The following is an 11,417-nucleotide window of genomic DNA, read 5'->3' as shown; positions in this document are numbered from 1 at the left end:
AGATAGATAGATAGATAGATAGATAGATAGATAGATAGATAGATAGATAGATAGATAGATAGATAGATAGGCTCTCAATAATTGAATTGACTCAAGTTACACAGGTTGGGGTGAGGGGAAGGATACCAAGCTTCTGTAACTACTTAATTAAATTCCTCACTTTTCCACACACAGCAGAAGCTACAGTTTGCTGCATGCTTTGAGTTAGACATTTTCTCTTCCTTTGCTCATTATAGTTTATCAATGATTCTAACTGGGTTAGATCCTTCCCTTGCCTTCGGACAGGGTCAGGCAGTGGAGATGACCCCTGAGTTGTTTTTCAATTCTGTCTCTTTGTGACCCCATTTTATTGACAGAAATACTTGAGTGGTTTGCCATCTCCTTCTCCAGCTCCTTTTACAGATGAGGGAACTGAGGAAAACAAGGTTAAGTGACTTGCCTAGGGTCACACAAATAGTAAGTGTCTGCGGCTGGATTTGAACTCATGAAAATGAGTTTTCCTGGCTCTATCCATTGTACCACCTAGCTGCCCTTATAAACACAGTAGTTATTAACGAAACTACTACTGCTATTTGAATTGTTCATAGATCTAGAGGGAATCTCCCTCTACAAATCAATCAATAAACATTTATTAAGCACCTACTACATACCAAGTGCTGTGTTAAACTTAATGCAGATCAGTGTCTTGTCAGTTAGGAACTCACTGTGCTTAAGGGAGTTAAACTGGGGTACTGATTGATTTAGGTAACTTGCTCAACCAAGGTCATATAGCCAGTATGTGTCAAAGGCAGGATTTGAACCCAGATCTTCTTACTCTGGAGCAGCAGTTCTCAAAATGTGGTCTGAAGAACCCTTAGGGACCCTGAGATCCTTTCATGGGGTTTGGAAGATCAAAATTACTTTCATAATACTAAGATATTTTCATTTCTACTATTATAAATATTGATAGATATAATCTACATAAATAAAAATTCTCGGGGAGAGTGTTCAATAATATTTAAAAATGGAATGGGATCATGAGACCAAAATGTTGGAGGACAACTGCTCTAAAGGCCCTTCTCTCCCCACTGTTACTGCCCAGTCACTGTATATTGCTGTTGGTGTCTGTTGAGGCTTGTCCTTTCTTGCTACTACTCGTCAGGTATTCTCTTTTTTTTCCTTCAAAATTTTCTGAAAAGTTCAAAACCACTGAGCTGTGGTCACTTCTCAGTTATCTAATATTATTGACCAAGACCAAGACTCCCAAAGAAAGATTAGCCAAAAATAAAACAAACAAACAACCGTAACCAGGGTTTCTAGCTGGTTACACAAATTGCATCCATCACAACACCTACAACAATGTAAATAAAGTCAAAACTCAAAGATAACAAAGTCAATTTCCAAGGGTCAATGCTGGTACCACTATTTCCAAGTTAAAGAATGCACTTCCTGTCTGTTAAAAATTAACAAACTACCAAAGTGGAAACTGACACATGTGTTCAGTCACAATCACCTCCTTGACTGGCTTATTTTGTTTTTGGAGAATGTGATTTTTGTGTATATGGAAGGGAGGGCAGAGATTTTTTTAGTTGTTTGTTGAGAAGCATCTGTTATGTTGAAACACAGTATGTCAGCCTTTTTAAAAATAATTTTTAATTGTGATTCAATTCCGGTAACTTTCCTGGATATTTGAGTGTATGCCTTTGATACATTTCTGAGTATACCCTGTGTTCCCTGTCTCAGAACACACATCTCTTGGTTTTCACTCCTCTATGTATTGCAATCAATCAACAAGCATTTATCAAGTATCTACTTTGTGCTAGGAACTGTTCTAGGTGCTGGAAATACAAAGACAAAAATGAAAAAGTCCCTGCCCTCAAGGAGCTAACATTCTATCAAGGATACATTTGTCTAAGTCTTCCTTGTAGCATGCTCCTGTGCATATTACACCTCTTTACCACTGGGCAATTGGTTTCTTGAGAGTTAGTGACCATATCTGGCTTCTCTTTGTGCCCACAGTGATGCCTTACACATGGACAATACATAAGGGTTATTTGAACTGAATGGAAGATGGTAGATTATCAGAGCTAGAAAGAATCAAGCAATCAAAGCTTCATCAGCAGAGCACTAACTAGCAATGTCTGTGCCCAGGACAAAGCATAAAATGTTTTGGGGGCAAGTGGAAGAGGAGTATCCTTTAATGAAGTTTTAAAGACAAATTCAGTTGTTGGGTGACCTAAGACCTTGTGGGGAGAGACAGAGATTACCAGGGAGAATATTAGGGGGAGCTCCCCTGACCTGGGGAGGCACTCACCAAGGATTCAGAGGTAGGTGAAGTAGTGTACCATCTGGTAGTTTTCATCTTAATTAAGTATTCTTGCTAACTAGCTACTATACTATGCTCAGCTTTTTCCCCCTATTCTGTCAATCATAAGATTTAGAGATTATTATTTATAATTTATTTTATAATAATATAAATTATTAATAAATGATTATTAGATGTAGCAGCAAGCACCCTAGCATACCTAGGGTGGCTGCCAACACATGTTCTTAGATCTGCTTTTCTAAAGGAAAGCAACTTAAAATGAGTTAACAATCTTCCTTTAATCAAACATATGTCATTTACCTAGTTCAGGGGGAAAAGGTCAGCACCCCAAACTTCAGAGAATATAAACAAGTTACAAACAGAAGTTACAAGAATCAGACAGGTTTCCAACTGTCTGACCATTATATCCATACCTAGTCGCAGTTACCAGACAGGGAGGCACCATCTAGGTTTTCAATACTGGGGTGGGGGATAGCTCAACAGCTGCCCAGAGTCTCAGCTGGTCAAATCACATGAGTCTTCTCAAAGTGAGCCCCAAAACAAAACCTCACATCAGGGTATATATAGCCTTCTCCTGGATCAGAGAAAGTCACAACCCTCTTGACCCACTGCCCAATCACAAAGTATCAAGGTGTGGGCATTTCTGAAAACCAAACCTCCTGTCACAGGCTCCAGGTGACCACATTCAGCCTATTGGGGGCAGAGTATATTTTCAAATCAAGGAAGGTTCTCAGAGTCACTTAAGCCTATCAAAGGGCCTGGGGGCAGGGAAGATCTTAGATTCCCATTCCCATAACATTAGAATACAGAATGTCTGATCTAAGAGGGACTTTTGTGTGTCAGAATACAAAATGGCAGGGCCAGGAGAAACCTTAGAACAAAGAACGTGAGAACTGAGAAGGACTTTAGAATACAGAATGTCTGAGCTGGAACGAATCTTAGAACACAGAATCTTAGAGCTGGGAGGGCCCTTAGAACATGGAATGTTGGAGCTGGGAGGGATCTCAGATCACTGAAAAAAAGTTAGGAGGGCCCTGACAATTTTTTTTTAAAAGAAGATTTACTTATTAAATTACTGCAGACAAAAGGAAAACAACAATGATCAACACCATCTTCATGCCCTCATAAGAGATTTTTAAAGAACAAAGGTCAAAAACAACCTGTAACATAATTGGTTTTGCAATACAAAAGAAAAATAATTTAAAATAGTGTTTAACATAAAAGTGTTTACAAAACAAATTAAGGCCATAAGTACCACGACTTTAATACAAACTAAAATGGCTCCTATAAATTTTTAGAGTTCTATTGTCTCAAATATTTTTTAAGTGCTAAAAATATTACTTCATAGAATTCGAGCCCTGGGTCCAAAAGGATCTTACAACAGAGAACATCAGGAGTGAGGAGGGCCCTAAGAATGTAGATGCTTGTGGCAGGAAGAGCCCTTAAAATCAATTTATCTACCTCTTTATTTTACAGTCAAGGAAACTGTGGCCAAGATTGGTAAAGTCACAGAAGAATCTTGGTCAAATCTCTTCCTCTCTTTAAGCCTTCATTTTCTCAACTGTAAAACAAAAGAATTGGATTCAATCATTACTGAAATCTCTTCCTTGTCGATGACCCTCAGAAGCCCCATACCCAAGGTTGGCCAACAAGTTAGTGACAAAATAGGAAGGTATAATGTAATATCAAGCAAAGGCAACTTCCCAGGTTCAAAATACCAGCATAGGTGCTCTCTATTTTATTCAGTAACAAACCCAGAACAGAGAAGATCAAAACATGACATCATTCAAAATACAGTATTTACTAAGTATGATTAAATAATCTCCAAGTACTACCCCATCCCAGGACCTTCCAATCATTCAATCAATTACAAAGTCTCTGTTCTAAATACTTCTCCACCCCTAGGCTATACCTTAATTAAGTCCACCACAAAGCCCCTCTTCTCAAATGGAGATTAGTTTCCAAACATAAGTAAAATACATTCATTTGCTCAACCATAGAACACAAAAAGGTCAAAAGTTCCCCACCCCTGGATCACAATTGAATCTACCCCAGAGTTACATCAAGTTTAAACACAGCACTTAATACCCAAATGGAGGTCTTTTCTTCATCTTGACACGAGGCAAGTTCTCAGCAATCTTAGTTCCTGGGGAGACAAGCCAATACAGGGGAATCTTTAATTGCCATTACTATCACAGAAGGAAAGAAGGGATTTCGTGTTTCCCATACATGGACCCCGAGGGCTTCCCTTCTCTAATTTGAAGCTACAACCACAATCTCAGCTACATGCAGACCACAACCATGGTGTGATTTGAGGGACCAAGTATGTCAACTTGCTTCCAAATATCTCCCTCCCAGCCAACCAGGATATCTGAAATCCCATCTTTTGGTCTTTCCTTGAAGCTAAGATACCCTCTCTCTAATAGGCCCATTGTAGAAGATAAATATTGTATATAAATGTCATGGAATGCTTCTGCACAATAAGTAATGATGGAAAGGATGGTTTCAGAGAAACCTGGGAAGATTTATAAGAACATATGCAAAGTGAAGTGAAAGGAACCAGGAGAACAATTGATGTAACAATAACAACAACATAAAGACAAGCAACATTCAATGTTGATCAATGCAATGGTCAGCCCCTATTCCAGAAGACCGATGAAGAAAGCTACTTACCCGCTGCCAGAGGGGATGGACTCAGGGTGCAGAATCAGACACAGATTTTTAGACACCATCAATGAAGGAATTTGCTTTGTTTGTATACTGCATATTTGTTACAAGGGTTTTGGTTTTTGTTCTTTCATGTTTTTCCTTGTTTGAGTCAGGATGGAGGGGGAAAGGGGAAAAAATCATTAACTGAAAAACTTAAATTAAATTTTTAAAATTAAGCATCACCCATTGGTGACAAGAACAAACAATGGAGAATTTATAATAACAGGGCTCACACTTATTATGTAACCCTTTTATATTATTTTATTATATTACATTTATATATTGTAAAGCCCTTGAGGTACATTTTTACTCCTTACTCTATTAAGAAAATTGAGTCTTAGTTCCTATTTCTTCAAAGTCCCTTTCTCTTGCATCATACTAATGGAATATTTATGAAGCATGATATGTTTGCTAAGCACTTTCCCATCCATTAACTCACTTGATATTCCAAGCAGCCACCCCTATGGTATAGGCAGGGAGAGGATCATTATCCCTATCTCACAGTTTCTTCTTTTATAAAGCCCCTACCAGCTCTAAAGCCTAAGAACTTTGCTAACTTCTCTAAATGCCCCCATCTCCAGTGACTAGCACAGCCCTCCATCCTACCTTCCCAGCCACCCAGGTCCCACACACAACTCTCCTGCCACTCAGTCTAGCACCCTGACATCTTTTCCCTCCCTTTCTGCTTCTCAGCACTCTATTGCCAAATACTCCCCCACACCCCAGAGGGAAGACAAACCCAAACCCAACCCTTTCCCCTCCTCCATCTGACAAACACACCCACATTCATATATGACCATGGGGAGCCCCAGATGCTTCTAGATCTACTCATCCAGCTGCGCTTGCCTGGTCTCCATTCATGCATCACCAAGGGCAGGAAGGAACCCAATAAGTCAGAGACACCAAGAGAAAAGTTCAGCTGAAACACAGAATGAGGCCCTTGGAAGAGGAGCAAATGGACTGGCTAATTATGAAGAAACAGCAGATGATCTTTAACAGGAGGTCCCTTAATGCTCCAGGACCAGAAATCTGGAGAATTTGAAGACACTGCCAACTGCTTAAGGGCATCCAGTAGACTCCAGCTCATGAGGAATGGGCCTGTAAAACAAAAATTCCTGCCCAATAAAATGCTGTCTGCCAGGTAGATTTGTCTAGCATCATATAATGAGCAAGAAGGAATCTTAACAATATCTAGTCCAATACAGTCTCTCACAGGTGAGGAAACTGAAGACAGCAGAGAGGAAACAGCCTACCCAAGGCCACATAGCAGATGAGCCAGAGATAACCTTGACTCAATATCCTTAGACCCTTCATCTTTAGACACTTCACACTATGCCTCACCCTGCCTAGATTTCCAAAAGTGAGGTGAAGAGAATTGGAATCTCAGTTTCCTTGTCTGTAAAATGGAGATAATAATAACACCAACCAACCAGAGTGGTTAGACTCAAATGAGGTAACAAGTGTAAAGTATTTGGCAAATCTTAAAGCACTACATAAATGCTAGCTATTAATAATAATTATATTACTAATTACAGTATTGATAAAATTGTTTTATTATTAATAATAGATCTATTTCTATAATAATGATATTATTATTATTATTAATAATGTTAGTAGACAGTGATTTCCATGGGTTGTCATGCATATGTCCACCACTGGGCATTCTTCCACACCAGTGGAGGACTGGGCTCAGCTGTGAAGGGTGAAACAAGTAACTCTAAGGCTCACTGTAAAGGATTTTGATCCTTTTTTTTGCTCTCAGATTCAATTTTCTGGCTTTCCAATAGAATAGGATCTACCCATGCCTCACATAAGACCCCGAGTAGACAATGTCCATGAACTGTCCTCCCAAGAGGCCTGGGCTGCCTACAATTACATTGGGAAAGAAAGAAGGGAAAGATCCTTAATCACCACAGCCAAGTCCCAACAAAGTTCTTGGAGCCTGGCCATCTTCTTGCTGTCTACTTCTCCATTCTCATGCACCACATTGTAACTCACACAAGGACTGGACCCGTCCAACTGTGACACACCAGCACTGAAAGTAATTCAAGGTTGATGTTTGGGGACATGGACAGACGGACTGATGGACTGAAGGATGGATGGATTAACAAAATAGAATACATATTATTATGTTCCTCATTAGGCCTAATTTCTTATTTTCTGGCATGTAGGACTAAACTTAATCTTTATGATCCACTGTAATGGGAATGCAAATTTGGAAGATCTTCCCTGCCCCCACGCTAAAGTGCACCTGAAGCCTGGGGAGGGAGGCTTGTTTTTCAGTAGATACTTTTTGATTGGCCAGTGGGTCAATAAGGTTGTTACATTCTCTGAGCCAGGAGAGGCTATATAAGCCCTGATGTGAGGCTTTGTTTTGGGGGCTCACTTTGAGAAGTGTTCTGTGATTTGATCTGTATTCTGGGAAGCCGTTATCCAGGGCCCCCCCGGTTTTGAAAAACCCAGATGTGGAAAACCAGATGTTGACTGGGTATGGATGTAATGGTTGGACAGTTTGGAAATCTGTCTACTTGATCTGTTTCTGTCTTGATAATTCTGCCTGTATACTTTGAAGTTCGGGGTGCTGACCTTTTCTCCTGAACAAGGTAAATGATATATGTCTGACTGATTAAAGTAAGCTTGTTAACCCATTTTGAGTTGCTTTCCTTTAACAAAGCAGATCCAAGAACCTGTGGTGGCAGCAAACCCTGAGGACGCTTGGGGTGCTTGCCGCTACATCCACCAAGAATATTGGAATCAAAATACTTGGGCTTGAATTCTTGCTCTACTACTTACTAGATGTGTAAGCTTGAGAACTTAGTCACTTTTCCTCCATAGGCCTCAGTTTCTTCATCTATATAGTGAGGAATTTGGACTAGATGAATTTAGTTACAAGGTTCTTTCCAGATCCTTATAAGATAGTCTCTGTAGCAGGAGTTCTTAAACTGGTATCCATGGTCTCTCAGAAAGGCATCTGTAGATAGATTTCAGGGGGTCCCTGAATTGAATGAGGAGAAACTACATCTTTATTTTAATATAATTTATTTCCTTTGCAATCCTATGTATTTTGTTCTATAAATTTAAACATATTATTCTGAGAAGGTGCTCATAGGCTTCTCCAGATTGAAGCAGGGATCCATGACATCAGAGTCAAGACCAATTTGGACAAAATTATAAAGTAAGCAAGGGCAGCTAGGGTGACAGAGGATACTGTGCCGAGCCTGGAGTCAGAAAGACTCATTTTCCTGAGTTCAAATCTGGTCCCTGCTACTTACTAGCTGTATGATCCCATTTGGTGTTTTCTTGGTAAAGATGCTGCAGTGGTTTGCCATTTCCTTCTCCAGCTCATTGTACAGAGGAGACTGAGGCAAACAGGGTTAAGTGGACTTGTTCAGAGTCACACAGCTAGTAAGTGTCTGAGGCCAGATTTGAATTCGGGTCTTCCTAACTCCAGACCTGGCACTCTAGCCACTGCACCAGCCAGCTGCCATAATCAACAGCAGAAGGTTCAGGTTCTAGTAATGCTGCATCCTGGCTGTGTGACCCTGGGAAAGTCACTTGACTTCTCGATGTCCCAACCAGCTCTTTAGGACTATAAGCTACAGCGCAGGTGCCAATTTGTAAAGGCAGTTTTTTTTTTTTTGCTTTTTGGAGGGCAATTGGGGTTAAGTAACTTGCCCAAGGTCACATGGCTAGTTTTTTGTGTGTGTTAAGTGTCTGAGGCCAGATTTGAACTCAGGTCCTTCTGTCTTCAGGGCCGGTGCTCTATTCAGTGTGCCACATAGCCTCTCCAATAAAGGGAGTTATTCATAGCAGCTTCTATTACTTATAAAATCACAGGTTCAGCCAGCTAAAAAAAAAATGTTGGTAATACCTACCTCAGAAGTTTGTTTTAAGACTCAAGCTGAAGAGCATCTATAAACTGCTTTGCAAATTCTGAAGTGCTGTATAAATATTATGAGCAAAAGCATAATCAGGATGTCATAGTAAGGTACTGGACTTGTAGTCAGAGTGTCCCAAATTCAAATCCTGCCTTAAACACTTACTAACAGTGTGATGCAGGCAAGTCACTTAAGCTCCATTTGCCTTAATTTCCTCATCTGCTGAATCAATGGACTTTCAGCTTTAATGTTAGAACCCTATGTGCTTTGCTAGGTGCTAGGCATGAAGTGATCTGCTCTCTCTACTTCTTCCTTAGGGCCAACCATCCCTAAAGATTCTTCTCCAATCCATGATTCAATAAGGAAACAAACATGGCCCCACTCCTCATCTTTAAGGTAGCTGGCCATTAGAGCTTCCCTATCAAGCTGTCCCTGCTTTGAGAGCAGAGTGATCATCAACCGCCTGGGTTTGACCTTTTCTTTCAGGGCCAGAATGAGAGAAGAGGCCCAGGAACTTCACTTTTCTGACTTCTAATAATGGGCCAAATACAGGGGGGGCTGGAACAGGGAGCCCCTGATCTCTGCCAATTGGGAGGAAGCCAGAGTTGGCAAGACCCACAGATAACATTCTGGACATATTTCCCTCTATTGTTCTACCTGTGGTAACTGTTCCCAGATGGGACATTCAACAGCTCAAGATAAGTGATGGGAAATAAATATAAGGCCTCTAGGGCCACACCCACCCTCTAAAACACATTCCACACACACACACACACACTCAAACTATCACACACACATTGACACACACATACATGCTTATACACAAAAACACACACAGAGATACACTCAAACTCTCACACATTCACACACACAGACACACTCATACACTCACACACAAACATACACACTCACAAATATACACGGACACACATACAACCTCCCAGAGATTTAAAATGTGGGTAACCTCACTTCACCTTCTCACCTAGCCGCTGGAACAGCATTCCTAACTTGGGATCCATGATTTTTTTTTTTTAGTATTTTGATAACTATTTTAATAGAATTTGTTTCCTTTGTAAGCCTATGGATTTTATGCATTTAAAACAATATTTTGAGAAAATGTTATAAATAATAATAATAATTAGCATTTATATAATGATTTTATGTTCACAAAGTACTCCATGTTTTCTCATTTGATCTTCACAACAACCCTGTGAGGTAGGTGCTTTTATTATCCCCATTTAACAGATGAGGAAACTAAGGGTGAGAGAGGTTAGGGGACTTGGCCAGAGTCACCCAGCTAGAAAGTGCCTGAATCAGGCATTGAACTCAAGTCTTCCTGACTCCTACCCACTGTATCACCTAGCTGCCTGTGGGCCTTTCTGGACTTCCAAAGGGGCCGATTAACACACAAGATAAGGTGAGGAACATTCACCTTGAAGGGTGAAGCACTCCCTTTGGATCCTGTGAGCATCCCCTGGAACATTTCCCTGCTACATTTGTTCAGTTCAGTACAAGACTTTAGTTCCTTAGTTCACTAAAGGAGACTAGGTGGGAAGGGAAGGGAGATGGAGGGAAGGAGGGAGGGAAGAAAGGAAGGAAGGAAGGAAGAAGGGAAGAAGGAGAACAAGGGGAAGGGGGGGAGGGAGGGAGGGAGAGAGGACGGAGGGAGGGAAGGAGGAAAGGACTGGACTTAGTATAAACAGGCAGTCATACAGGACAGTAGTCATACAGGATGGTAGGTTAGCAAGATTGTTGACATATTATGGTGTACTTCTCTTAGTCCACTCCTATTTTCTTCTTTTGCCCTCCTCCTGTTTCCTTCAGCCACTTCCCTGCCACTGCCATTATCTCTTTATTCCCCCACAAATCTGATGCCAAGATATCAAAAGTCCAAAATCTCAGAGTTGGAAGGGACTTCAGAGATCATTTAGTCTGCTAAATGCCCAGGAATGCCCTCTACAAAAGCCCCGGTGAGTACTCAACACGTCCATGTATGAGGATGTCTAGCAACAGGGATGCAGCTGGTTGGCATAGTGGATAGAGTCTGGACCTGGAGTCAGGAAAACCTAAATTCGAATTGGCCTCAGACACTTCCTCTCTGTGTGACCCTAGGAAAGTCACTTAACCTCTGCCTGCCTCAACCTTCTTATTCACACAATGGGAATAATAGTCGTACCTACCTCCCAGGGTTGTCGTGAGGACGAAATAAAATATTTGTAAAGTGTTTCACAAACTTTAAAGTGTCATATACATACACACTATTATTCCAACTCACTGACTCCCAAGGCAACTGATTCTATTTTGGGACAATTCTAATAATATTTAGGCTTTAGCCAGTTTCTGCCCATCCTCCAGTTCCACCCATTGCTTCTTGCCCTGCCTTCGGGGCCGAGCAGAATGACCCCAGTCTCCTCTCCACTGCAGAGCTTGAGCCCCTCCTGGCCTCAGGTGAAACAGACCTAGTTCCTTTTCTTATGCTCCTGCTGAATAATCTCTAGTCCCCTCATCACCCAGGTAACCCTTTT

The 11,417-nt window shown here is 40.9% G+C and overlaps 1 long non-coding RNA gene across 1 annotated transcript in view; it reads left to right on the top strand.

Moving 5' to 3' along the window:
- LOC138169803 (uncharacterized) overlaps positions 1–10,013 on the top strand; it is a 28,301-nt gene extending 18,288 nt beyond the window's left edge. The window contains exon 3 of the long non-coding RNA XR_011170468.1: positions 9,210–10,013. This is a non-coding gene — a long non-coding RNA (uncharacterized lncRNA). The remainder of the gene's footprint in view (positions 1–9,209) is intronic.
- Positions 10,014–11,417: the final 1,404 nt, after the last annotated feature.

Source organism: Petaurus breviceps, unplaced genomic scaffold (genome assembly GCF_028583685.1).
Source record: "Petaurus breviceps papuanus isolate PSGF00001 unplaced genomic scaffold, PetGlider_PUasm1.0 379, whole genome shotgun sequence".
NCBI lineage: Eukaryota > Metazoa > Chordata > Mammalia > Diprotodontia > Petauridae > Petaurus > Petaurus breviceps.
This window is presented reverse-complemented; position numbering and strand designations above follow the sequence as displayed.